A 21822-nucleotide genomic window follows, 5' to 3' on the forward strand; every position below is an offset into this window, starting at 1 on the left:
GCCAACACTCCAACCTACAGTCCTCCACTCTACCAGCTGAGCTATCGAAGGGGCAAAGTGTTAGACAGAACCTCGACATATCACGGTCCTGTAGCTCTACTGCTGGCCAAAAAGTCACTTCTGGTGCAGGAAGATGTGCTGGATTTTTGAGGAGGGAAGCAAAAACAAGCATGCGTTCCCATACCGGGAGTCGAACCCGGGCGAAAACCAGGAATCCTAACCGCTAGACCATATGGGATTTGGACACCTAAAACTGGCCAGTGGCGCACTTTCCATACATGTGGTCAGTGTGGGTGCAGGATCTTGTAGTGGCCTGTTGCTTTAGGTATGCGACTGTAACAATGTGATAATAATTTGGCAAAACAAGAATTATCCAAAAGGACGGTTTTCTGAATTATATAGTGTTGTATGCATTCAAGGGATCTGTTTTTTTTACTCACCCCGGGGGGTCAGCTTTTTTGGGCAGATTCCTGTGATTGCTGAATTGATACCTTGAACTGGTAATTAAGCTCTTGTCCAGGTGAAAATACTTTTGTCTTGCATCTGAAAACACACATTGCAACCGTTATCTAGATGAAAATCTGCCTATCATCGGTCTGTCAAGGTACAAAATTGACATTTTGTGAGGTTAATAATGAAAGTGAGACCAATCTTTTATCCGCAAAGTTGCTGATTATTTGCTCGTTCAGTTTAATGCAGATTACAATTTATTCTCAATGTCCAGGTGGCAATTAGTGATAAGGCTTCAAAATGGCAAGCCTGTGACATCAAAACAACATGGCATTACACCCTTCAAAGTAATGAAGCAGTTACAGAGTAGCAATGAAATTGTTCATTCAAAGATCAACTGGCTGCCAGCCTGCAGTTTATTTCCCCTTTAAAAGCCGAGTGCTTGTGAGACGAATGACAATACCGAAGCATGTCCGTGTCTTCCCTAGACATCGGAAAGGGTGTGCAGAATATGTCTTTTTTGGAAAAAAAGAAGAATGCCTGAAGATTTGCCCTTTCTCCTGGATTTTGGAGAAGAGAAAAAACACACAACAAAAAAATAAGCCGGAGAAAAACAAGCACAGAGCGAGCCAGCCAGGAGTCAAACCTAGAATCTTCTGATCCATAGTCAGATCCATAGCGCTATCCATTGCGCCACTGGCCCACCGATAGTAAAGACCCCTGATTGCTACAGACTTGTTGGTTTTAGATGAGACAGTGGCAAGCATTGCTGTCTGCTTATTATCACCTTGTTATCAGGAGGTAAGCCCACCAGCCCCTCCCTGGTGGTCTAGTGGTTAGGATTTGGCGCTCTCACGCAGAGGCCCGGGTTCGATTCCCGGTCAGGGAAAGCTCTTTTGGCTTCCAAATTTGGATTGTGAATTAAAGCTCTGCTTACAGCTGTTAGAAAGCCAGCTACTAAACCAAAAAATGGTGAGCACTTGAAAAAAAGACCTCCTTCGAGCCGGAGTCGAACCCCCGGAAAAGCTCTTTTGGCTTCCAATTGTGGATTGTGAATTAAAGCTCTGCTTACAGCTGTTAGAAAGCCAGCTCCAAACCAAAAAATGGTGAGCACTTGAAAAAAAGACCTCTTTCGAGCCAAAGTCGAACCAGCGACCTAAGGATTGCCAACACTCCAACCTACAGTGCGCCGCTCTACCAGCTGAGCTATCGAAGGGACAAAGTGCTAGACAGAACCTCGACATATCACGGTCCTGTATCTCTACTGCTGGCCAAAAAGTCACTTCTGTAAGCGTAACATGCTTCGGTATTGCTGTTTTTTTTTACTCACCCTGGGGGTTCAGTTTATTTGGGTAGATTCCTGTGATTGCTGGATTGATACCTTGAACTGGTAATTAAGCTCTTGTCCAGGTGAAAATACTTTTGTCTTGCATCTGAAAACACACATTGCAACCATTATCTGCAATATAACCAGCCTGCAGCCAGGAGTCGGACCCAGAATCTTTAGATCCGTAGTCAGACGCGTTATCCATTGCGCCACTGGCCCACCAATAGTATAGACCCCTGATTGCTACAGAGTTGTTGGTTTTAGATGTGACTATGGCAAGGATTGCTGTCTGCTTATTCTCACCTTGTTATCAGGAGGTAAGCCCTGATAATTGCCCAGCTTATCCGAGAGCTTGTGTGATGAATGGCAATACCGAAGCATGTTACATGACTCCCCATAGACATCGGAACCTCAACCTATCAGGGTTCTGTAGCTCTACTGCTGTCATAAAAAGTAACTTCTGGTGAAGGAAGATGTGCTGGCATTTTGAGGAGGGAAGCAAAAAAGTTCAAGCTTTTCCATACCGGGAGAAATGCATGGGAGAAAACCAGGAATCCTAACTGCTAGACCATATGGGAACTGGCCAGCTTTAACTGGGCACAAGCTTGTGGGCCACTTTCCATAAACTGGCCAGTGTGGTTTACAGAAATAAATAGTGTTGCATGCATTCAAGGGACATGAAAAACTGCCTATCGTCGGTCTGTCAAGGTACAAAATTGACATATTGTGAGGTTAATAATGAAAGTGAGACCAATTTTTAATCCGCAAAGTTGCTGATGTAGTTTCGTCTACCGGTTCACAGAATAATCACACTCAGTCAGTGGTTTTCTCTCAGAAGAAAAGACTTTATTTTATGGAAAACAACGCGGAGAGTCCTTGCAAGGAAATCTCTCGAATGTTATTTGGTATCTCCTTATATACACTATATGGTGCGGTTCCACAATAGTCAAACTTTTCCTTATGATTTTAATGCCTCCCTAGAGAGGAGAGGCCCCCTGATTGATTTATTCTAAAGAAAGGCCCTGTATGTATGTCTGACCATATGTTTGTCATCGGTTTTGTACATTCCAGCACGTAGGCAACTTTCTATTTTATTGCCTAAAATTTGTGACATTTTGGTAAAATGCACCACTTGTGGTGAAATTAACCATAATCCAACATTTTCTCTATGCAGAGTACAGCTTGCAGAGTACAGCTGATGAGACTTCAACCACGAAATCGCTAAAATTTATCTGTCCAGGGAACCATTAGGAAGGGTGTGCTGAATAAATGGCAAATGTGAGTTTTTTTTTTTAAAAATGTCCATTTACAATTTATTCAGCGGGACTTCCGTAGTGCTCCCGTGGACATACATTTTTATGCAAATTCTACAGTATTATGTGACCAAACTTACATGAATGGACTCTACTGAGCGTGCTTTGTACAGTAGAGGTGTTTCCATTAACAATATTGCACTCATTTGAAATAAATCAAGTTAAATAGATTAGGAATAAGTGCAAACATATCTATATAGAAAGATTCTGTATGTGATTGTAACTCAGTGGCACATCCTCTCGGGTGGTTCTTTTTTTGTATCTGGCATGCTTGTCATATCCAAAAACTTTATTCAAAAGTGAGTCTGTCATCTTGTGTGAGGCTATGATCCAGGGAGTCTGTGGGGGTATAGCTCAGTGGTAGAGCATTTGACTGCAGCTCAAGAGGTCCCCGGTTCAGATCCGGATGCCCCGTTAGAATTTTGCATGTTAGGAATATGTGTAGCCATACCTTCCTGCCTTTTTTTGCTCATACTTTACAGGGTTATATCTCAATGGCACGGTGTTTGATTGCAGATCAAGAGGTCCCAGGTTCATTCCATGTGCCTAATTTGAGCTTTGGCATATTAGGAATAAACAAATCCTTGACATAAATTTATTTTTGAGGTTTGTGCTCATGTAGTACGGGGTTATAGCTCAACAACAGAGCATTTTTCTGCAGATCAATAGGTCTACATTTTGGTTCTGGCTTGCTTGACAAAATCAACGACATGATTTCAAAGTGAGTCTGTAATCAAGTCGTCCACAGTTCAAATCTGGGTGTCCCCTTTGGACTTGTATTATTTGGAGGTTTTGAGTTGTAGAGTTGCCGATTCTGATTTGGAGTAACCAAAGACCTGAGTTTACAGTGAAGCAGTCAATGTTTGATATTGTTGAATCGTAGGATCTAACTTAATCTTTGGCTCTAAGCACAGAAGTCTGTGGGGGTATGGCTCAATGAAAGAGCATTTTTCTGTAAAGATGTGGGGGTATAGTTCAGTGGTAGAGCATTTGACTGCAGATCAAGAGGTCCCCGGTTCTAATCCGGATGCCCCTTTGGATTTGGCATGTTAGGAATATGTGTAGCCATATCTTCCTGCCTTTTGTGCTCATACTGTACAGGGTTATATCTCAAAGGTACGGCGTTTGATTGCAGATTAAGAGGTCCCAGGTTCATTCCATGTGCCAAATTTGGGCTTGACATAAATTCATTTTTGATGTTTGTGCTCAGGCAGTGCGGGGTTATAGCTCAACAACAGAGCATTTGTCAACCAAAGACCTAAGTTTACAGTGAAGGAGTCAATGTTTGATATTGTTGAATCGTAGGATCTAACTTAATCTTTGGCTCTAAACACAGAAGTCTGTAGGGGTATGGCTTAATGAAAGAGCATTTATCTGCAAAGATGTGGGGGCATAGTTGAGTGGTAGAGCATTTGAGTGCAGATCAAGAGGTCCTTGGTTCAAAATTGGGTGCCGCTTATGGATTTGGCAGATTAGGAATAAGTGCAAACATATGTATATAGAAAGATTCTGTATGTGATTGTAACTCAGTGGCACATCCTCTCGAGAGGTTCTTTTTTGTATATGGCATGCTTGTCATATCCAAAAACTTTATTCAAAATTGAGTCTGTCATCTTGTGTGAGGCTATGGTCCAGAGAGTCTGTGGGGGTATAGTTCAGTGGTAGAGAATTTGACTGTAGATTAAGAGGTCCCCGTTTCAAATCTCGGTGCGCCCTTAGGAATTGGCATTTTAGGAATATGTGTAACTGTATCTTCATACTGTATGCGGTTATATCTCAATGGCACAGCGTTTCATTGTAGATCAAGAAATCCCAGGTTCATTCCATGTGCCTCCTTTGGGCATATTAGGAATAAACAAATCCTTGACATAAATTCATTTTTGAGGTTTGTGCTGATGCAGTACGGGTTATAGCTCAACGACAGAGCATTTGTCTGCAGATCAATAGGTCTACATTTTGGATCTGGCTTGCTTGACATAATCAACAAAATGATTTCAAAGTGAGTCTGTAATCAAGTCGTCCACAGTTCAAATCTGGGTGTCCCCTTTGGACTTGTCTTATTTGGAGGTTTTGAGTTGTAGAGTTGGTGATTCTGATTTGGAGTAACCAAAGACCTGAGTTTACAGTGAAGGAGTCAATGTTTGATATTGTTGAATCGTAGGATCTAACTTAATCTTTGGCTCGAAGCACAAAAGTCTGTAGGGGTATGGCTTAATGAAAGAGCATTTTTCTGCAAAGATGTGGGGGCATAGTTCAGTGGTAGAGCATTTTAGTGCAGACCAAGAGATCCAAGGTCAAATCCGAGTGCCGCTTATGGATTTGGCAGATTAGGAATAAGTGCAAACATATCTATATAGAAATATTCTGTATGGGATTGTAACTCAGTGGCACATCCTCTCGAGAGGCTATTTTTTGTATCTGGCATGCTTGTCATATCCAAAAACTTTATTCAAAAGTGAGTCTGTCATCTTGTGTGAGGCTATGATCCAGGGAGTCTGTGGGGGTATAGCTCAGTGGTAGAGCATTTGACTGCAGATGGAAAGGTCCCCGGTTCAAATCCGGGTGCCCCCTTTGGATTTGGCATGTTATGAATATGTGTTGCCATATCTTCCTGCCTTTTTGTGCTCATACTGTAAGGGGTTATATCTCAATGGCACGGCGTTTGATTGCAGATCAAGAGGTCCCAGGTTCATTCCATGTGCCTAATTTGGGCTTGGCATATTAGGAATAAACAAATCCTTGACATAAATTCATTTTTGAGGTTTGTGCTCTTGCAGTACGGGGTTATAGCTCAACGACAGAGCATTTGCCTGCAGATCAATAGTTCTACGTTTTGGATCTGGCTTGCTTGACATAATCAACGACATGATTTCAAAGTGATTCTGTAATCAAGTTGTCCACAGTTCAAATCTGGGTGTCCCCTTTGGACTTGTCTTATTTGGAGGTTTTGAGTTGTAGAGTTGTTGATTCGGATTTGGGGTAACCAAAGACCTGAGTTTACAGTGAAGCAGTCAATGTTTGACATTATTGAATCGTAGGATCTAACTTAATCTTTGGCTCTAAGCACAGAAGTCTGTGGGGGTATGGCTCAATGAAAGAGCATTTTTCTGCAAAGATGTGGGGGTGTAGTTCAGTGGTAGAGCATTTGACTGCATATTAAAAGGTCCCTGGTTCAAATCTGGGTGCCCCTTATGGATTTGGCAGTTTAGGAATAAGTGCAAACATATCTATATAGAAAGATTCTATGTGATTGTAAGTCAGTGGTGCATCCTCTCGAGAGGATCTTTTTTGTATTTGGCATGCTTGTAATATCCATAAACTTTATTCAAAAGTGAGTCTGTCATCTTGTGTGAGGCTATGACCCAGGGAGTCTGTGGGGGTATAGCTCAGTGGTAGAGCATTTGACTGCAGATCAAGAGGTCCCTGGTTCAAATCCGTATTCCCCTTTGGATTTGGCATTTTAGGAACATGTGTAGCCATATCTTCCTGCCTTTTTGTGCTCATACTGTACGAGGTTATATCTCAATGGCACGGCGTTTTATTGCAGATCAAGAGGTCCCCGGTTCAAATCTGGGTGCCCCCTTTGCATTTGGCAGGTTAGGAATATGTGTAGCCATATCTTCCTGCCTTTTAGGAAGGTCCCAGGTTCATTCCATGTGCCTAATTTGGGCTTGGCATATTAGGAATAAACAAATCCTTGACAGAAATTCATTTTTGAGGTTTGTGCTCGTGCAGTACAGGGTTATAGCTCAACGACAGAGCATTTGTCTGCAGATCAATAGGTCTACGTTTTGGATCTGGCTTGCTTGACATAATCAACGACATGATTTCAACGTGAGTCTGTAATCAAGTCGTCCACAGTTCAAATCTGGGTGTCTCCTTTGGACTTGTCTTATTTGGAGGTTTTGAGTTGTAGAGTCGTTGATTCGGATTTGGAGTAACCAAAGACCTGAGTTTACAGTGATAAAAGTGAGTTTACCGATATGAAGTGTTAAGAGGGCTGGAGGGAGAAGATGGAAAATAATGTTTTTTATGTATTTATTTTTATTTATTTTAATGGTTTTAATTTGTGTTACTTTTAATGCAAGGGGATTGATGGACATGGGTAAATTTGAAAAGGTGAAAGAAATGTGTAAAGGAGAGGATGTGATTTTATTACAAGAAACTAACTGGAGGGAAGAGTACATGACTGAAATAAGGAAAAGGTGGAGCGGAGAGATTTTATATAACAATGGTGATGGGAGGCTTAGAAGAGGAGTTGCGATTTTAATAAAAGAAAACTGTGGGGTATCATGTAAAACAATATATAATGACGTAGATGGGAAATGTATTGCGGTTTAAATGGAGTATGAGGAGAAAAAAGTTATTGTAGTTAATATTCATGCACCGACTGTAGAGAATGAAAAGAAGGAATATTTTAATGTATTACGAGATTTTTTAAAAAAGCATAAAGAAGTTATTATGATGGGTGATTTTAATACCGTTTTCAGTAAATTAGAAATGGGTGAGGGAATGGTTTTTAAAAATGATAAAGGAAGAAAAGAACTGAAATTATTAATGGAAGAAAATAATATGATTGATGTATGGAGAGAAAGAAATGAAAAAAAGAAAGAATATTCAAGGAGGCAATTAGTAGGGAATTTTATGTGTAAGACAAGGATTGATTTTATTTTGTGTACAAGGCACATTGAAGGATTTATCGGTAACATTAAATATGAAGAATCAAGCTTAAGTGACCATAAACCAATTTTTTTGCAAGTAGACTGGAGTTCAGTGAAAAGAAGGCCGGGTGTATGGGTTTTAAATGTAGAGGTTTTGAAGAATGAGGAGTATGTTTTAAGTATTAAAGAAATTATTGAAAAAGAAAAGGAGAATGAAATGTACAGTGAAGATAAAAGGATATGGTGGGAAAATGTTAAATATTTAGTTAAAAAATTCACAATAAAGTATTGCAAATTAATACAGATATGTAAAAGGAAGAAGGAGAGAGAAATAAGAGAAAAATTGGAAAAGGAATTCAATGAGAATGGGAAAGATATACAAAAAATAAAAGAACTGGAGGGAATATTGAAAGAAATGGAAGAGAAAAAATATGAAGGCGCAAGACTAATAAGTAAAGCTAAATATACTTTGGAGGGAGAAAAATGTACAAAGTTTTTCTTTGATCTAGAAAAAATAAGAGGGAAAGCTGGAATGATTAAAGAAATAAGAGGAAAAAATAGTGTAGTGGTGGAAACAAATGAGGAAATATTAAAAGAAGTAAAAGCATATTATGAGAACCTGTTTAGTACTGAGGGGTTGAAGGAAGAAGAGAAATTGGAGTTACTTAAGCAAATAAAAACAACAGTAGGAGAAGTAGACAAAAATAGTGTGATGAAGAGATAAGAGAAGAAGAGATAAAAAGAACAATAAGTGAATTAAACAAAAATAAAAGTCCAGGTATAGATGGTTTGGGGAGTGAATTTTATATTGTTTTTAAAGATTTTTTAACCAGTATTTTAAAAGAAGTATATGAAGAGATCTTTAAAAAAGAGGAAATGAATCAGAGAATGGGGATGGGATTATTAAAGTTGATATATAAAAGAAAAGGAGATAAAGTAGACTTAAAAAATTATAGACCAATTACAATGTTGAATACAGATCTGAAAATTTTAACAAAAGTTTTAGCCAACAGATTGAAAGAGGTAATGCCAACCATCATTGAAACAAATCAAGTGTATGGAGTTAAAGGGAAAGATATAGCGGACACAACTTTAAGTATAATAGATGGGATAAGATATATGAAAGAAAAAAACAAAAAAGGATATGTTATTAGTTTGGATTTCGAAAAGGCTTTTGATAGAGTGGAGCATGAATATTTATTTGGAATTTTAAGAAGGTACGGGTTTGGGGAAAATTTTATCAAGTGGATTACAATTTTATATTAGGGAGCAATAACAAGAATACAGTGTAATGGTTTTTTAACTGAATGTTTTAAAATTACTAGATCAATAAGACAAGGATGTCCATTATCAGCGCTTTTATATTCTTTAGTTGCAGAACCATTGGGATTAGCTATTAAAATAGACGAAGACATAAGAGGGATAAACATTGAAGGAAGTGGGGGAAATGAAAAAATATTTCAATATGCAGATGATACGACAATAATAGTTAAAGATATAGAGAGTGTTAATAAAGTAATGGAAGTAGTACAGATGTTTTGTAGGGGATCAGGAGGTAAGATAAATGAAGAAAAAACTATATATATGAGATTTGGAGGAGTGACTGTTTTAACAGAGTAATTTCATTTTAAAGAAACAAAAGAAATAAGGATTTTAGGTGTTCTAATGGGAAAAGAAGAAAGGAATGTTAAAGAAAAAATGTGGGAAGAAATAGTAGGAGGTATTGAAAGAAGGTTACATTTTTGGAAATTGAGGACATTAAGTTTAAAAGGGAAGGTTTTAATATTAAATGTGTTAATGGTGTCAAAGCTGTGGTATGTTTTATATGTGACTGCTATGCCAATGTGGGTGGAGAAAAGGTTGAAAAAATGTTTTTTAGATTTTTTATGGAATAGTAAACCGTCAAGAATTGCATATAGTCAGTGTTGGGAAGGTTACTTTGGAAATGTAATAGGTTACAGATTACAAGTTACCCTGTTTAAAATGTAATAGTAGTGTAACTTTTTCAATTACTTTATTAAAGTAATGTAACTAATTACTTTTGAGTACTTTTTGATTACTTTTATAAATTTGTGAAAATTAAAGAACAATAAATAAAAGCATATACATCAACTTAAATACAGTTATCTAATAAGCATGTGACGTATTCTGTGTAATAAACTCCTGAAATATTGGTGTTTTTTTTAAACTGCTGTCTCTTTGTATATGATGATAGTTTTCCTAAAATAAGTAAAATGCACATGAAGTGACACAGAGCAGTTTTAGGAATTATGAGGAATATTGAGGCGGCAGAGGTTGAAAACACTGCGAGCTTCAGTAGACCTATGTGTAGTAAATGAAAACATGTCTTTGCCATTCATTTACAGGAGGGGCGGACTGGGAAAAAATTCAGACTGGAAAATTCAAACTCATACAAACCTGTTCATGGACAAAACTATTTTTTGTTTGGACCTGACATAAAAAAAGGTTTAAATCTTTAATTTGGGGACATGCTAAATAATTAAAAGTTCTCTCCTGAACTGCACCTTCATTTCCATTTTTCTCTTCAGTCTCTTAATTTTGCCCTGTTATCCATCTCTCTCGTGACTTTAATACTCAAGATTGAACAAAACTAATCTTTACAATACAATACTCTACAATACTACAATATCTTTATAGAAAAATCCTAATACTGTACACGAGTCATGTTTTTTCCTTACAAAAGTTTAACATGCTTTTATTAGCCTATATAAAAGTAAAATAACCTTTTTTTTTTTGCAAATGGATTTGTATTTATTTTTAAATAAATACATTTGTAAAATAATTTTACATTTTTGGTTATCAGAGTTAAACAATAGTAACCATTTTCTCTGGATTTATAGTTAAATATTAAAATGTTAATTTTCGTAAGGGTTGTGTTGTTGTCTGTCGTAGCTCCCCCTAAACCTATAAAAAAAATCAGAATTTTTTTCAGCTAAATTACTACTGTAACATTACAACAGATAATAATGATGTCCTTTATATAGTATTTTGAGTGATGACTGATGAGCAACGTGCTGCTGCTTGATTAAATAAATAAAAAAAACAAAGACAAAAAAGCATCTTTACAGATGAAACTGACCTGAAACCCTGAACAGGAGTTCTGCTTCTCTGCTCCAGCAGTCCACTGTATTCTCTCTCTCTCTCTCTCTCTCTCTCTCTCTCTCTCGCATTGATTACTCTGAGTCTGATCCAAACCGTTTGGCGGAGGCACGGAGAGCGCGCGAGTCATGACTAACAATTCATGACTTATTAGAGATTTAATTATCAAATGGCGGATTCACAAAGGATCGCTTTAGTACATTCGGCAGGCAATTATACAATAATGATATTAAATAGCGGGCCAAATCGGCTGCCAGGCCACCGGGAATTGTCCCGGTTCTCCCGGTGTCCAGTCCGCACCTGATTTCCACAGAGTCATATATTGCATTTTTGGGGCTTTATATTCACAGACACTAGTCCGTGTCATGTTTTGATTCAAGTGTACTGACCTACTTTTGATTTAGTCATCCAAAATGTGGCATATTCCGTCCGCGTTAGGCATTTCGTTTTTATGACTGGATTCTACGAACCAAACTGTATTTCCGCATCCCGGAAATTATTAGGACGGTATGTCTCAAAATAGTCAGTGCAATTTGGGAAAGACATCAGTTAAATCTGTATGTGGATGTGTGTAAATATTCAAATGTAATCCCCTTTGTAATCATTAAAAATTTCATAAGTAACTGTAATTTAATTACTCATTTTTTCTTAGTAACTGTAACTAATTACAGTTACAATAATTTTGTAATTAAATTACGTAACGCCGTTACATGTAACTAGTTACTCCCCAACACTGCATATAGTACATTAATAGGAGAAGTAGGGAAAGGAGGGATGGGATTAATGTTGAACAGAGAAAAAATAGCTTAAGAATTAAAATAGTAAAAAAATATCTAGATGATGGTCACAAAACTGCATGGAAAAAGACAATGGAATATTTTTTAAACAAATGTGGGGATTTTAACATGGTGGGATGGGATTTTATGGATGAAAACAAAGAATTGGATGACAGAGTGCTTACCAGAGTTTTATAGGGAAATGTTTAGTGCCTGGGGAAAATTTTTAGATAGACTTGAGTATGATCCACATGGGAGAGAAAATATTTTAAATCAACCTCTGTTTTTAAACCAAAACATTTTAAAACAAAACAAAGGAATTTTTTTAAAGAAATGGATGGAAGTGGGGATAACAAGAGTGAGAGATGTTTTGTATGAATTTAAAGAAGGGTTTTTACCTACACAATTTATTGTAGATGCAATGGAGGAGGCAAAAGAGGGTTACAGTGAACAAGTAATAAAAATAAATATGAAATCATTAAAAATGCAATACCTAAAGAGTGGATAAAAAGAATAGAAAGTATGGAAGGAGAGCCAAAAGAGAAATGTATTCATGTGAAATTAGGGGAAAAACTGTATGATTTTAAGGAATGTACTGTGAAAATGATTTATTGTGCTTTTAGAGATGATGTTTTTAAAGAGCCGATGGCAAATGGTTACTGGGTGCAGAAATTCAAAGATTTAAAAAAAGAGTGTATATGGAGAAACATGACGGGGAAATGTGTGGAAACAAAATTGGAATGTTTGGAGTATTTTATAAGGCATAAAGTGGTTTTTACTGATGTTATTTTAAATGAAATAGGAATGGAAGAAAATGCTCTGTGTAAAGTGTGCCAGGAAGAGGAAGAGGGGATTTTTGTGTTTTTTATGTTTTTACATTGTAGAGAGCTAGAGGACTTTTTAAGGAAATGTAAATGTTTAATTAAAGATGTGACTGAGGAGTGGGATGAAAATGTAATGGAATTAAACAGAGTTGTGATGTTTGGTTGGGAAAAAAAAGTGTCAAAACAAAAGTTTCATTAATCTGTGTGTAATGCTAATGAAAAGTGCAATATGGGACAGAAGAACTGTGGCTAAAAAGGAAAGAATTGTGTTGGATGTTTGGAGGGTATTTAAAAGAAAAACAGAATTATATATTGAAAGACTGTATGTGTACTTTAAAGGTGTAAATATGTTAGACTCTTTTTATGATGTTTTTACCCCAAAAGTTTATTGTGTTTTAAATGATTTAATGTGGAAGCTGCCAGGAAGTGAAGGAGATTTTTAAATTATCTATGTAAAGGAAAGATGTGTAATGTAGAGATATGTAATGTACAATGTTCTGTATTTTCTATTGTTTGTGTTTAATCTATTGTATTTTATTGATTGAAATTTCTTAAAAAAAAAAAAAAAAAAAAAAAAATTTGACTGCAGATCAAGAGGTCCCCGGTTCAAATCCGGATGCCCCCTTTGGATTTGGCATGTTAGGAAAATGTGTAGCCATATCTTCCTGCCTTTTTGTGCTCTTAAATCCCAATGGCACGGCGTTTTATTGCAGATCAAGAGGTCCCAGGTTCATTCCATGTGCCTAATTTGGGCTTGGCATATTAGGAATAAACAAATCCATTTGACTGCAGATCAAGAGGTCCCCGGTTCAAATCCGGGTGTCCCCTTTGGATTTGGAATGTTAGGTATATGTGTAGCCATATCTTCCTGCCTTTTTGTGCTCATACTGTACAGGGTTATATCTCAATGGCAAGGCGTTTGATTGCAGATTAAAAGGTCCCAGGTTCATTTCATGTGCCTAATTGCAGTTTGGCATTTTTGTGGTTTGTGCTCATGAAGTACGGGTTATAGCTCAACGACAGAGCATTTGTCTGCAAGTCAATAGGTCTACTATTTTGATCTGGCTTGCTTGACATAATCAATGACATGATTTCAAAGTGAGTCTGTAATCAAGTCGTCCACAGTTCAAATCTGGGTGTCCCCTTTGCACTTGTCTTATTTGGAGGTTTTGAGTTGTAGAGTTGTTGATTCGGATTTGGAGTAACCAAAGACCTGAGTTTACAGTGAAGCAGTCAATGTTTGATATTGTTGAATCGTAGGATCTAACTTAATCTTGCTCTAAGCACAGAAGTCTGTGGGGGTATGGCTCAATGAAAGAGCATTTTTCTGCAAAGATGTGGGGCTATAGTTCAGTGGTAGAGCATTTGACTGCAGATCAAGAGGTCCCCGGTTCAAATCCGGGTGCCCCTTGTGGATTTGGCAGTTTAGGAATAATTGCAAACATATCTACATAGAAAGATTCTATGTGATTGTAACTCAGTGGTGCATCCTCTCGATATGATCTTTTTGTATTTGGCATGCTTGTCATATCCATAAACTTTATTCAAAAGTGAATCTGTCATCTTGTGTGAGGCTATTATCCAGGGAGTCTGTGGAGGTATAGCTCAGTGGTAGAGCATTTGACTGCAGATCAAGAGGTCCTCGGTTCACATCCGGGTGCCCCCTTTGGATTTGACATGTTAGGAAAATGTGTAGCCATATCTTCCTGCCTTTTTGTGCTCTTAAATCTCAATGGCACGGCGTTTTATTGCAGATCAAGAGGTCCCAGGTTCATTCCATGTGCCTAATTTGGGCTTGGCATATTAGGAATAAACAAATCCTTGACATAAGTTCATTTTTGAGGTTTGTGCTCATGCAGTACTGGGTTATAGCTCAACAACAGAGCATTTGTCTGCAGATCAATAGGTCTACATTTTGGATCTGGCTTTCTTGACATAATCAACGACATGATTTCAAAGTGAGTCTGTAATCAAGTCGACCACAGTTCAAATCTGGGTGTCCCCTTTGGACTTGTCTTATTTGGAGGTTTTGAATTGTAGAGTTGTTGATTCAGATTTGGAGTAACCAAATACCTGAGTTTACAGTGAAGCAGTCAATGTTTGATATTGTTGAATCGTAGGATCTAACTTAATCTTTAGCTCTAAGCACAGAAGTCTGTGGGGGTATGGCTCAATGAAAGAGCATTTTTCTGCAGAGATGGGACCAAGTCACACATGTGCAAGTCTCAAGTAAGTCTCAAGTCTTAACCTTCAAGTCTCAAGTAAGTCCCAAGTATTTTTTTCTTGGGCAAGTCAAGTCAAGTCAAGTCACAAGTTATGTCAAGTCAAGTCAAGTCAAGTCCTGTAGTAAGTCAAGTCAAGTCACCTTATTATTGTAATTTTACCTGCAGAATCTGATCTTAATAAAGTTAAAAGACAAGATATAAGTAACAGTAAATTAAAATAATTTGGATTTGCATTGTAAATACTCATGTTCAGTAAAATACATCATGTAATCAAACAAAATTGTAACTTCATAAAATTATTTATTTTTCACTTCTGCCAACAGAAATGTTTTACATTTTCAACATTGAGTCCATAAAACAAATAACAGCTAAACATCCAACAGACTCCTCTCTGAACACCCCCCTCTCTCTCTCTCTCTCTCTCTCTCTCAAACAACGTGACATGACATGACATTCAGCCAAGGATGGTGACCCATACTCAGAATTCGTGCTCTGCATTTAACCCATCCGAAGTGCACACACACAGAGCAGTGAACACACACACACACTGTGAACACACACCCAGAGCAGTGGGCAGCCATTTATGCTGCGGCGCCCGGGGAGTAGTTGGGGGTTCAATGCCTTGCTCAAGGGCACCTAAGTCATGGTATTGAAGGTGGAGAGAGAACTTTACATGCACGCACCCACAATTCCTGCCGGCCCGAGACTCAAACTCACAACCCTTCGATTGCAAGTCCGACTCTCTAACCATTAGGCCACAACTTCCCCTCAAACACAGTTTACATACAACATTAAACTTTCTTACATTTCTCCTCTCTCTCTCTCTCTCTCTCTATCTCTCTCTCTCTCTCTCTCTCTCTCTCTCTCTCTCTCTCAAGTTCAAGTTTAAGTTGCTTTATTGGCATGACATTTGAGTTACAGTATTGCCAAATTTAGCATTTAGATACAGAATAAAATATGATTACAATAAAATACAATAAAAATAGCAGCAGCAGATATTTCTAATATTAATAATAGTAATTATATACAATTAAGAATATCAAATAAAACAGTTGAATATAATAAATTATCCCTTTCGTATGGTGTGTATGGTGTATAAATATTTAGCAGCTATTGTGACTGCCGTCTCATTCTCTCCAAGTATATAGAGTAGTTTCTCCGAGTCATTTAGAGACAAGAATGAAGGATTCAAAGCTTCAAACTGTGGGAAGAATGTTTCTCTTGTAGTGCTGTATTTGGGACAGACAAGAAGGAAGTGTTTCTCATCCTCTGTTTGATTCAGCTCACAGTGTTTGCACAGTCTCTCTTCTCTCGGTAGCCAGGATCTTTTATGTCTACCAATCTCTATTTCCAAATCATGATCACGGAGTCGATATTTTGAAAGGATTTGTCTTTCTTTTAATTGCTTTAGTGATAAGTAATTTGCCAGTTTTGTGGTTCTGTTTAGGGCCGAATAACACTGGAGTTTGGTTTGGAGCTCAAATTCATTTTTTCATTTTTCATCATAATTATACTTCAGATTTTTGTCAATTAGTTTCTGAATGTTGGGGTTGTGATTGGAGTCAGACTCAGTTTGGGTTTCCTTCATCAGGTGAAGCACGAGTGTGTCTCTCTCTCTCTCTCTCTCACACACACACACACACACACACACACAAAATCTCTCTCTCAGAGTACATCCGTAAGTCATTACCTCTATTACAAGGTATTGCACTTGCAAAATATAAGATTCGAGAGTCTTGTCTGCAAGCCGAGCACGATGTGGCCTATCCCACCATGTATGCGCCACCGGTATGCGCGCTCATAATGGAAGCAACGCGGTCGTGACACGCACGCGGTGAGACACGCTCGACGCCTCAGGGGCGCAACTGCCCGAGCGCTTTGGAAACAAGGAGAAAGCGGCGCAATTAGCGATTTCCACGCATTTTTAGGCGCAAATTATTTACGACAAAAGCGATGACCCTCGGTACCCCTCAAGCTGAGATGTTGATGTGATGTGATGTGATATCTGATCTAAGTGGGCGTGGTCTGCGTAAGGTAGAGAGGGCATGACTGATGATAGTGTCCTGGTCCAGTCATGACAACGCGATTCTCAGCCTGCGCTCCAGCTGAGTAATCAATTTTATTTAAAAAAAAAAATAATTTATATATTTTATATTCAAACTGAAAACATAATGTGATTAACACTCAAGTCATTCAAGTCATCGTGTCTCAAGTCAAGTCAAGTCCTGAGTCTTTAACTTCCAAGTCCGAGTCAAGTCTCAAGTATTTTATTTTTTGTCAAGTCAAGTCACAAGTCATAAAAATAGCGACTCGAGTCGACTCGAGTCCAAGTCACCAAGTCACAAGTCCCCATGTCTGGGGTATGGCTTAATGAAAGAGCATTTTTCTGCAAAGATGTGGGAGTATAGTTCGGTGGTAGAGCATTTGACTGCAGATCAAGAGGTTCCCGGTTCAAATCCGGGTGCCCCTTTTGGGTTATAGCTCAACAACAGAGAATTTGTCTGCAGATCAATAGGTCTACGTTTTGGATCTGGCTTGCTTGACATAATCAACGACGATTTCAAAGTGAGTCTGTAATCAACTCGTCCACAGTTCAAATCTGGGTGTCCCCTTTGGACTTGTCTTATTTGGAGTTGTAGAGTTGTTGATTCGGATTTGGAGTAACCAAAGACCTGAGTTTACAGTGAAGCAGTCAATGTTTGATATTGTTGAATCGTAGGGTCTAACTTAATCTTTGGCTCTAACCACAGAAGTCTGTGGGGGTATGGCTCAATGAAAGAGCATTTTTCTGCAAAGATGTGGTGGGGGTATAGTTCAGTGGTAGAGCATTTGACTGCAGATCAATAGGTCCCTGGTTCAAATCCGGGTGCCCTTTGTGGATTTGGCAGTTTAGGAATAAGTGCAAACGTATCTATACAGAAAGATTCTGTATGTGATTGTAACTCAGTGGCACACCCTCTCGAGAGGTTCTTTTTTGTATCCGGCATGCTTGTCATATCCAAAAACTTTATTCAAAAGTGAGTCTGTCATCTTGTGTGAGGCTATGATCCAGGGAGGCTGTGGGGGTATAGCTCAGTGGTTGAGCATTTGACTGCAGATCAAGAGGTCCCCGGTTCAAATCCTGGTGCCCCCTTTGGATTTGGCATGTTAGGAAAATGTGTAGCCATATCTTCCTGCCTTTTTGTGCTCTTAAATCTCAATGGCACGGCGTTTTATTGCTCTGGCTTGCTTGACATAATCAACGACATGATTTCAAAGTGAGTCTGTAATCAAGTCGTCCACCGTTCAAATCTGGGTGTCCCCTTTGGACTTGTCTTATTTGGAGGTTTTGAGTTGTAGAGTTGCTGATTCTGATTTGGAGTAACCAAAGACCTGAGTTTACAGTGAAGGAGTCAATGTTTGATATTGTTAAATCGTAGGATCTATCTTAGTCTTTGGCTCGAAGCACAGAAGTCTGTAGGGGTATGGCTTAATGAAAGAGCATTTTTCTGCAAATATGTGGGGGCATAGTTCAGTGGTAGAGCATTTGAGTCCAGATCAAGAGGTCCACGATTCAAATCCGAGTGCCGCTTATGGATTTGGCAGATTAGGAATAAGTGCAAACATATCTATATAGAAAGATTCTGTATGTGATTGTAACTAAGTGGCACATCCTCTCGAGAGGTTCTTTTTTGTATCTGGCATGCTTGTCATATCCAAAAACTTTATTCAAAAGTGAGTCTGTCATCTTGTGTGAGGCTATGATCCAGGGAGTCTGTGGGGGTATATCTCAGTGGTAGAGCATTTGACTGCAGATCAAGAGGTCCCCGGTTCAAATCTGGGTGCCCCCTTTGCATTTGGCATGTTAGGAGTATGTGTAGCAATATCTTCCTGCCTTTTAGGAAGGTCCCAGGTTCATTCCATGTGCCTAATTTGGGCTTGGCATATTAGGAATAAACAAATCATTGACATAAATTCATTTTTGAGGTTTGTGCTCATGCAGTACGGGGTTATAGCTCAACGACAGAGCATTTGTCTGCAGATCAATAGGTATACGTTTTGGATCTTTCTTGCTTGACATAATCAACGACATGATTTCAAAGTGAGTCTGTAATCAAGTCGTCCACAGTTCAAATCTGGGTGTCCCCTTTGGACTTGTCTTATTTGGAGGTTTTGAGTTGTAGAGTTGCTGATTCTGATTTGGAGTAACCCAAGACCTGAGTTTACAGTGAAGGAGTCAGTGTTTGATATTGTTGAATCGTAGGATCTAACTTAATCTTTGGCTCGAAGCACAGAAGTCTGTAGGGGTATAGCTTAATGAAAGAGCATTTTTTCTGCAAAGATGTGGGGGCATAGTTCAGTGGTAGAGCGTTTGAGTGCAGATCAAGAGGTCCACGGTTCAAATCCGAGTGCCGCTTTTTGGATTTGGCAGATTAGGATTAAGTGCAAACATATCTATATATAAAGATTCTGTATTTGATTGTAACTCAGTGGCACATCGGAGAGGGTAATGTGCACCTTGTCTCCAAAAATTTGATTGATGAGGGTCATAAAAGCCATCTGTTCTGGACACCTGTTTGTACACCCCAACCCCCCCCTCCCCTCCCTGTACACCCTCCAGTGACCTTAATATGAACTTATGAACCAAGGAGGAATTTCGGAGGGGGGAGAAGTTGTGGGAAGCTATGTGCTTTTTTTAAACTTTGAAAAGTTTAAAAATCAGGGCGAAATCATGAAAATGGTGTAAGGGAAGATTTTATTAAGGTTTTAAATAAACAGTGTATTTCAAGAAAAAGGTTATAAACGCATAGCAGCAATGGAAACAATGTAATGATCATTTTCGTAGTTGGAAAAGTGTAACAACGTTGTTAAAGTTGTTACAAATGAAATAAAACTAGGTTACTGGTTATTTATCTGATACAACCAAACGAGTCAAAACTATCAGATATGTTTTCGTTAAGCAATACGTGAAAAAGATGTGAGAGCTTGTAGCATTACAATTTAAAAATGGTGTTTTGTTACCAGTTAGAAAATAAAGACAACTAGGTAATAGAGTTTTAGCATTTGTACCTTACCTCAAACTGAAAAAAGAATTGAATGTAAAGCAGCGATACAAACCAAGAAAGTAGGCGTTTGTCACGTCGGGTGAAAAGTTAAAACAAAAGAAAAAAGATGGTAGACATTACGCGGATCTAAAATAAAATACACCAGACCCCGTCTTTAAAACACCAGCACAAGATACTTGTCAAAACTATGTTGTACTTTACCACTAACTAAAATTTTACTGACAAGAGTTAAATAAAAGAAAAAAAGATCTCACAGCAAAGTGTTATGACGTCTCCGGTAACGTTAGCTCGACTCCAAAAAAAAAAAAAGAAGCGAACGTAAAGCAATGTTATAAACCAAGAAAGTAGGCGTTTGTCACGTCGGGTGAAAAGTTAAAACAAAAGAAAAAAAATAGGTAACTTAGGCATTTACGCGAATCTAAAAGAAAATAGCCTACATCAGACAAGATACTTGTCAAATCTATGCAGTACTTTACCACTAACTACAATTTTAAAAAGCGAGACTGTTAGACGAAAAAAAAAAAAAAAAGATCCTCCGGCAGAATTGTGAAGCGTCCGTAAAACAACCTCTCGGCACCGATGAACAGTTAGAATGAGGCTCGGGAATGCTCCGGAAAAAAAACCACGCCTCCAGCGCTAGAGAGGGCCGGGCAGGAGGCGTGATAGCAGCATTAAATAGATTTAAACGTTACAATAATTAAACTAAGTAGTTTTTAATAAATAGACATCAGTCCTTAATTAGTGAAAACTTTATATCCGTTTAAACATATGGTCAATTTTTACTTGTTAAATGATGTAGACCTATACGATTTTTATTTACTTTTAGGCTAGTTTTAAAAAAAAAAACATAGTTGAAAAAGCGTTATTTGTTTTTAATGTGTTAAGTTAATTACTTTAATCTATGACTAGTCTAAATTTAGACTATCTCCGTCGATATATTTTTTTATTTTTGTCAAGCTTAATTTCTCAAGCTATGTCAATTAACACACACACACACACACACTTTCCTTCTGTCAAGCTTGTGTCGCGTTATCTAGTAAATAAACCAGACGTCATCTCGGTCATCTCAAGCACCGAAACCCAAATGTGTCGGTGTCTGTGTGATTACAGGCGTCTACATATCAGTTAGACATCAAGCGGTTGTAAAAACATCTAACAGGTTTTGAAATGCTTGTAACTGGCTTGTGAAACTAACTAATTTCAAAGGGTGTTATATATATATAAAACACACACACACACATACTTTCCTTCCCCCATGCTTATTCTGTGAAACATTTCTATAGCCACATCTTTATTTAACAAAATCTAAAATGAGATCTGATTTATTGCTATATTAAATGCTTCTGTAAGTTGTAATCTTTCGTTGTCATGTCTTTTACATTTTATTAAAATAGGTTCAACTGTTTCACAATATCACATTTAACACAAAGTCCAGACACATGTATTTTATCTTATAAATAATGACTGATAAAGTGCAATGTGTCCAATTCTATGGCGAGATCTTCTCTTCTATTCCCAAAAATTCTCCATTCATTTCCAACCGGTCATTGAATATTATATAAATGCTGGCATTTATTCTAACCAACCCATTTAATTTGACACGTATCTTTTTATTTTTATTTATTTTTAATTAGACCTTTTATTTCTAATTTACTCATTGGAGTATTAAATAAGATGTCTGACATTTTAATGGTCCACTTTTATCTGGTCCACTACTTTCATCAACTATATGTGTGGGATATCCATACAAAAATAAATCTTTGTTATTTTTTGTATTCTGAACAAACTCTGTAAAATGTGTGACAAAATGCTTTGTCTAGTAGAAGCTTCACCACTCTTTAAACTTGATAGTACTGAAAATGAGTCTGAACATATGACTACTTTAATGTGTTCAACCCCACTGAAGAGCCAAAAATATGACAATCATTTCTGTAGTATAAACGGACGGATGATTAGATGTACTTTCTGGTATTCTATGCTCTTTATTTTTAATCTAAACAAAAGACCTTGATGTTTTATTTTATTTTAATAAGCCACTCACACTTACTAACTTCTTATTAACTTATTAACTTCTGGCACGA

General features: G+C 37.8%; 8 non-coding genes across 8 annotated transcripts; all 8 read left to right on the forward strand.

Moving 5' to 3' along the window:
• The first annotated feature begins 5589 nt into the window (after nt 1–5589).
• trnac-gca (transfer RNA cysteine (anticodon GCA)) lies at nt 5590–5661 on the forward strand. The gene has a single exon. It is a non-coding gene; the product is annotated as a tRNA-Cys (tRNA).
• Nucleotides 5662–6465: 804 nt separating this feature from the next.
• On the forward strand, nt 6466–6537 carry trnac-gca (transfer RNA cysteine (anticodon GCA)). Its single transcript has one exon. It is a non-coding gene; the product is annotated as a tRNA-Cys (tRNA).
• A 7273-nt stretch (nt 6538–13810) lies between these two features.
• On the forward strand, nt 13811–13881 carry trnac-gca (transfer RNA cysteine (anticodon GCA)). Its single transcript has one exon. It is a non-coding gene; the product is annotated as a tRNA-Cys (tRNA).
• Nucleotides 13882–14065: 184 nt separating this feature from the next.
• trnac-gca (transfer RNA cysteine (anticodon GCA)) lies at nt 14066–14137 on the forward strand. Its single transcript has one exon. It is a non-coding gene; the product is annotated as a tRNA-Cys (tRNA).
• Nucleotides 14138–17094: 2957 nt separating this feature from the next.
• trnac-gca (transfer RNA cysteine (anticodon GCA)) lies at nt 17095–17166 on the forward strand. The gene has a single exon. It is a non-coding gene; the product is annotated as a tRNA-Cys (tRNA).
• Nucleotides 17167–17499: 333 nt separating this feature from the next.
• trnac-gca (transfer RNA cysteine (anticodon GCA)) lies at nt 17500–17571 on the forward strand. The gene has a single exon. It is a non-coding gene; the product is annotated as a tRNA-Cys (tRNA).
• A 186-nt stretch (nt 17572–17757) lies between these two features.
• On the forward strand, nt 17758–17829 carry trnac-gca (transfer RNA cysteine (anticodon GCA)). The gene has a single exon. It is a non-coding gene; the product is annotated as a tRNA-Cys (tRNA).
• Nucleotides 17830–18454: 625 nt separating this feature from the next.
• On the forward strand, nt 18455–18526 carry trnac-gca (transfer RNA cysteine (anticodon GCA)). The gene has a single exon. It is a non-coding gene; the product is annotated as a tRNA-Cys (tRNA).
• Nucleotides 18527–21822: the final 3296 nt, after the last annotated feature.

The sequence above is a fragment of the Carassius carassius genome, chromosome 38, assembly GCF_963082965.1.
Source record: "Carassius carassius chromosome 38, fCarCar2.1, whole genome shotgun sequence".
Classification (NCBI taxonomy): Eukaryota; Metazoa; Chordata; class Actinopteri; order Cypriniformes; family Cyprinidae; genus Carassius; species Carassius carassius.